We start from the raw sequence: 6,257 nt of genomic DNA on the forward strand, positions 1-6,257 counted from the left end.
AAATATCTCGCACACACATGCCCCAAGCAGATGTCACCATGGCAGCTTCTTCCCTGTTCTGCTTATCGCGCCGGAACGGAGAACTTGATGAGCAAAAACCATTTTAATTTCAAAGGTTCCCCCGCTTGACATTCTATAAATCTGTCAGCATTGACAAGGCACAGCTGTCCGTGTCCTTCCCCCGAATTGGCATTCCTAATCGAAGCAAATTGAATCACATGTCCTCTCCTTCTACTCTTACGCGATAAGCGCGACAGGCTCCAAGCTACCGTCCTCCAAAAACAATGCAGAGAGAGAGGCACACAGCGTGAAACGCGGTTCTTGTGCGTAGGCGGTGGGGGTGGGGGTGGAGTTGGTGCGCCTAAGCCAGCGAAGCATAAATCTGCTCTCAGGAAAAGTGGATGCCTAAGTGACAGTCTGGATGCAGAGAGGAAGTAGTTGAAATGGAAGAAAAGCCTCGCTGAAAGATTATTGCAGATCTTAGTGGCTCTCTGGCATGGGATCAGCCTTGCTCTCAGTATTAGACAAAGACAGTACTGGCTAAAGTACTGGCTATATGAAAGAGCAATTAAATTGCATTGCAAATTTGTAAGCCGCCGCAATACAATTTAATTCCTTAAAGGATTCTTCTTTTGGCAATGGAATTAAATAATATCATAGCCTGTTTCCACGTGCTTGTCATGGGCGAATTGATTGAATGCCATAGACGACTCATGGTGGCTTTGCAAGGCAAACCAATAGACAAGTGCCTGAAAAATGTCGCCTTATTGAACTCTGAATTTTCTGCTCATTTACAGTAAAGAAACTATAATATTTTCGCACAAAAACTGCTCTTTTTTAAAGCGAAACAAAGAACATTTAACTTTTTAAGCTGACATTTTTGCGCCACATTGAAATACCGCTGCAATGGCATTAAAATAATAAATCAAAGAGCCTTAACCATACCCAATCAATGAATGGTTAAATCCCGCCCAAATGTATGGCATAAAAAGCATATTTATTGTATTTCCCACCCACTGTGGTACATAATTCGCAAATTAAATTAGCCCAAACCACACCAAAAACAGAAAACCCATTTACATATTAAATAAATAAAATTATCAAATTAAATTATATAATCGAAATACAAATACTCGCAACAAAACAATTTTTGGTTGCAGTTCATACACTAGCAGAGGGTATAATGATTTTGGGTAATTTTTACAAGGCAGAGAAGAACGAATGTTCGATCCTATGAAGGTCAATTAACCAGCGATCCATGCAGATTATTTTAAGCTTTATTTTAAAGTTTTCAACACGTCTCTCAAAAGCGAAGCATTTCTTTTGAAATGCAAAAATCTGAAGTGTATTAAATGCTTCGATTCGTAGGCTGCTTGCATTTTTTCTTTGTTGTTTTTCATTATTTTGTGGCCATTTTATTTTTGTGCACTTTGTTTGGGAGTAATTAATGAGCTGTTCCGAAATCCCTTTGACCTTAAGCGGAGGTCATGTCTTGAGCGGAGATCCACTCCGGCGTGCTGCCTTGCCATCTCATGCCATTCTCACTCACTCTCCCTTTTCAGTCACCCCGCCCACGCCAGCTCATACAAATTGTATCTACTTACCAGCAGCAAGAGAAATTAATTTACGAGGTGAAACTTATTTGCGAAACCCTTTTTGCGCTCTAACGGATAGAGGGGTGCTGCAGGGTTGCAGAGGGCTGGAGGTAGGCGGTGGCAGTGGCAGTCCATTGAAGCGTTTAAATTGCTGTCAACAAAAGGCAAACAAATAAATAAAAGCCAACATCCTCCAAGGGCGGTGGATGGAAAAGTGACAAAGAGGGGCGGGGACCGCACAACAAATATGTCTACAAATAAAGGACATGGGAGGGGAAAGTCACAGGGTAAGGAAATGGAGGCAGGGAGAGGTCCTCTAAAAGGAAGACCCTCAAATGACCCAAACGAAACCAAGACGAAACGTGCGCCAAGTGGAATGATTAACACATTGTAGATGGGGCTGGAATGGCTGCCGTTGAAGGAATGGCAACTGTTCCAGGAACCTGGGACCTCTGGCAGGAATTGGGACCTGTGGAGGGGCGCAGGGGTCTTTGATAGGATTAGCGGAGTGGCTGACTTGGTTAAGATAACACGCAAAATATGCCAGCCACTAACCGCAGATAGCGACAGGCTTTAATTATGAGCTCGTCAAGGCCTCTGTCTACACACTGCTCCACAATCACCACGGCACCGACCCCAACACACACCCCCACTCCCACACTCCCCTTCAAGGTCAATGGGAAATCTGTGAGTGGCAGCAAACGAGGCACGCTAAATGCTCCACGCTCCTGTCCGGCTGACGTGGCAGGCACACAAATGGCACATCAGCAACGGTGCAGGCGAGCCGGCAACGGAAAATGGGAGGCACGCGCAGGATATGCAAACAAATCGAAGAAAAGGTAGAATCAAGATGAGATCTCAGTCACACATGCAATACTCAAGCTGGGTATACTCTACCAAAGCGAAGGATAGGCCAAATCTCTTTACAGACTGGTAAGAGATGGTGAAAGAATCTTCAAACCCCAACCGAAAATACAAATACCCGATTGGTATGGTCATCGGAATTACCCTTGCGAGAAAGAGCCAGCAAATGGAAATCAGCACGAAAATGGCAAACATGTGGCAAGGCCATGTATACGGAGCATGTGGGTGGTTGAAGGAGAGAAGTGGGAGTTGGGCAGGGTATAAGTTGCGGCCAAGGACTGCTCAATCGAGTTAACCATGGAGACTATAAATAGCCGAGTGCCGTGAATCGAGCATGCATGCAAATGGCCGAAAAAAAAGCACATCGGCACTAGGAACGGATTCCGCTCATCAATAATGCAATTGGTACAGCAACATATATAGATACGGCAGGATAAGTAGGTACAGATACAGATACAAATACAGTTGGTGATTGAGGCTGAGATACAAATACACATCATGGAAGAGGAGATGGGGATTCAGATTCAGATTCAGACATTGATATGTCAACTAATCCGCACTTTTACTTACAACTAGAGATGGCAGATGGGCTGAGTATTTTTACTTGCCCTTGGCCCACGGCCCACGCCCATCGCCAATTGTGACCTTACCCCAAAACACAGTCCCACTTCCTCACAGCCCCCCCGTCTAGCCATACACCTTTCCACTCTCTTTCTCCTTCTAGCTGAGTGCTGGCAGGACATAATCGCTTGTTGATCCTTTCTAAATACCAGCGAACCAGAGACGAGTTTAGGAACAGGAACTGGGGAGTGTGTCATCCGGTCCGGTCCGGTCCGGCCAGCACCGGGTGACATAATCAAATCAATAATTTATGAGTCCACTTCGCACTAAGCGGATTTACATTGCCCAACACTTGGTGGGTCTCCCTCGGGGGATCAGAGCGAAAACATTTTTATTTCTTTTTTCTATTTCTGCCAGGGTATTTGGAACCGAAAGAGAATCAGAAACTGATATCAATTAGGGGGAAAGTGAGAAGTTTGTTTGGCTGTCGAATTGGCCAACTTTTGACTGGTGGAAAGTGGGGGCAAAGAGTGGGAGGATTGGCCAAGAGTGGGAACAGGAGGAAGCGACTACGCGCACACTCCGTTCGCCGTGGATGTGGATGATAATGCGAGTCAGCTAAGCAGGAGATGTGCCACAAAAAGTAACCCTGCCAGCACCAAAAGGATAACAGTGCCCGCACAATCTGTTACAGTCCACACTCTTCGCGACAGCGTAAATAATTGCAAAGCAAACAAAAGAGAATCAGACACAGAAACAGAGAAACAGCCAACGAAAAATCATAAAAACTGTCGCGGACCTCTGCTGCGGCTGCTGTCCTTCCGCTCCACTCCGCTGCTTAGCCGCTGCTCACTTTTGGGATGCCATTTGTCCATCATCCATCCAGAAGCAGAGCAGAGCCAGAGGCAGAGACAGCAGCAGAGATGGCAGCAGAGCAGAGCAGTCAGCGTCAGCTTCTAAGACGGAGCAGAGGAGGCAGCAGCAGATTGAGAATGAAGCCAAGCCGCTCCAGTCGATTGCTTTTGTTTGTTTGCCAAAAGAACTGCGCCGAATGGGGAAAGGAGGAGCAGAGGGTCTGGACAATTGACTTGACATTCGAAAATGGTTGAAAATTGCTCACATTACACGAGTATTATGCAGCGGGCACCCTGTATTGTGGCCATTATGCGATTTGACTAATTTGGCGCCATTTCAGCGCACTTTTTGTCCTGTTTGGGACTCAGAACCAGCAAAGAGAGAGTCACCGTTATGATTACAATGACCCCCATGATCCCGACCAGCAGTCGCGTGTCATACCAGTCGTAGTCGTGTTCCTGGTCCCCATTCCCCATCCCTCTATCTCCTGGCCCTTTGAAGAGTCGCACGATGTTGGCAGATGCTTAGCGGTACATTTTGTCCTGTAGCCAAAGCCAGCAGCCAGAAGGAGGAAGAGGACGAGTCAACCAACCAACCAACTAACCAGAGACGGAGGAGGCAGGAGCAGTGGCGGAGGCAGTGGCAGTGGTTGCTATCTAAGGACGCATTCTCCTCCTGCTCATCCTCCTGCATCAGCCAAAGGCCCGCAGTTTAAAGTTCCTTCTCCCCGTACCTCCTCTCAGTGCGAGAATTCACATTTCCAACCGAGCTCCATTCCCATTCCCATTTTCATTCCCCGATAGGCAAACGTTTTCCTCTCTGGCCGTGGAAACTGTTGACGGCACATTCAAAAATCCACAACAGATGCCACGACAGGTCCACCCTCCTCTATCCCCGTTCCCATTCCCCTTTTCGGCCCGGCACAATGCGGCGTATGATTATTTGACTGCTAATGTGAGGGAAGTCGTCACTCCCCCTCGTCACTGGAACCCCGAGTGGTCTGTGGTCTCGGTTGGATCTTTGTTTAGTTGGATTCGGGCAGAGTGGAGTTTACTTTAAAGTTGATTCGCCGTAAAAATGCTGGCCAGGCAGGCCAGGCAGACCTGCCAGACCAGGCACACGTATCAGCAAATATTGTCCTCTACATTCCTGTTCAGTCCTGTCCTAACAGGAAGTTGCCCAATTGAGTGCGCTGCAATCAGAAATCAGAATTCGACTGGTTTGGTGGGACATTGGGGGGTAGTAAAACCTTGGTTAGATGTCGTCGGATGAAATGGCGCCGATCGAGTGATTGATAAAATGATAATTTAAAAATAGTTCTTTAAAATCGATGAGGGAAAGGCTTTAACTTCAGTCAATTAAAGGCAATCATCATCTTGCCTTAAGCCCAATATTTGTTCACTTTCAAAAGCAATCTGATTCTAACAAGGTACACCATAATTTCATTATTATTTTTCCTAAACAAATCATGGAGCAGATTTGCTAGACACAGAGACGAGGGGCATCGCTTCAGCAGACAGAAAAATTCATCATACGCCACATTGACCGCAACCCTTTATATCTCTCGCGAATGATGGCGTGGCGTGCCACGCATGTGGGCCACTTGTGCACACACACAATGAGCATTCCCCATGACGCCAGCTGGCAGTCAGGGAGTGCAGTGAATACTCCAGAAATCGAAACGTTTAACCATGAAGGAATTTGACTAATGTTTGAAATACAATTTGATTCCGAATTGATTGCAAATTAACAAATATTACGTACCAAACTGAGAGAGTTTTTTGAAATTAATCAGAATTATAAATTCAGTTTATAAATACCAAAAATCGAAGAACACACATGACCTGTACTCTGACGCAGTAAATGGAGATCCTGTAGGAACTTTACAATTTTAAGAACTTTTCTGTCAGATTCTCTATACCGAGCAGCTACTGTAATTACGTGCTTATATTTTTTTTTGTGTCGATTTATCGCTGCAAATATTTAGTTCTGCTTATTGAAATTCAAGTTGGATAAACTCTTACCCTTTACCCATCCCACCACAGTAGCGTACCCCTTCAGCCAGTAGTCTCTCCTACCCCCTTGCTGTCCAAGCAGACAACTACAAATAGTTGGTAACGCAGCAATCAGCAGCAAAAGCAGCAGAAGCGACCTCGAGTTGCCGCCGGGCAGTGCCCACAAATAGCGGCAAGACAAACCCGACACCCAGCACTTGGCCAACATCCTCCCCTACCGCAGCTGGTGCTTCCCCTGCTGGTCGCTCTGCCTCTATTGCCACTGCTCCTTCGGCTGCCCTGCAGCGTAGCGGCCGCAACGCCTCCTGCCGCAACTTTTGCTACTGCCACACTATAAATATAACATTAATTTTTATGCTCTCATATT

This window comes from Drosophila obscura, unplaced genomic scaffold (assembly GCF_018151105.1).
Source record: "Drosophila obscura isolate BZ-5 IFL unplaced genomic scaffold, ASM1815110v1 contig_4, whole genome shotgun sequence".
Classification (NCBI taxonomy): Eukaryota; Metazoa; Arthropoda; class Insecta; order Diptera; family Drosophilidae; genus Drosophila; species Drosophila obscura.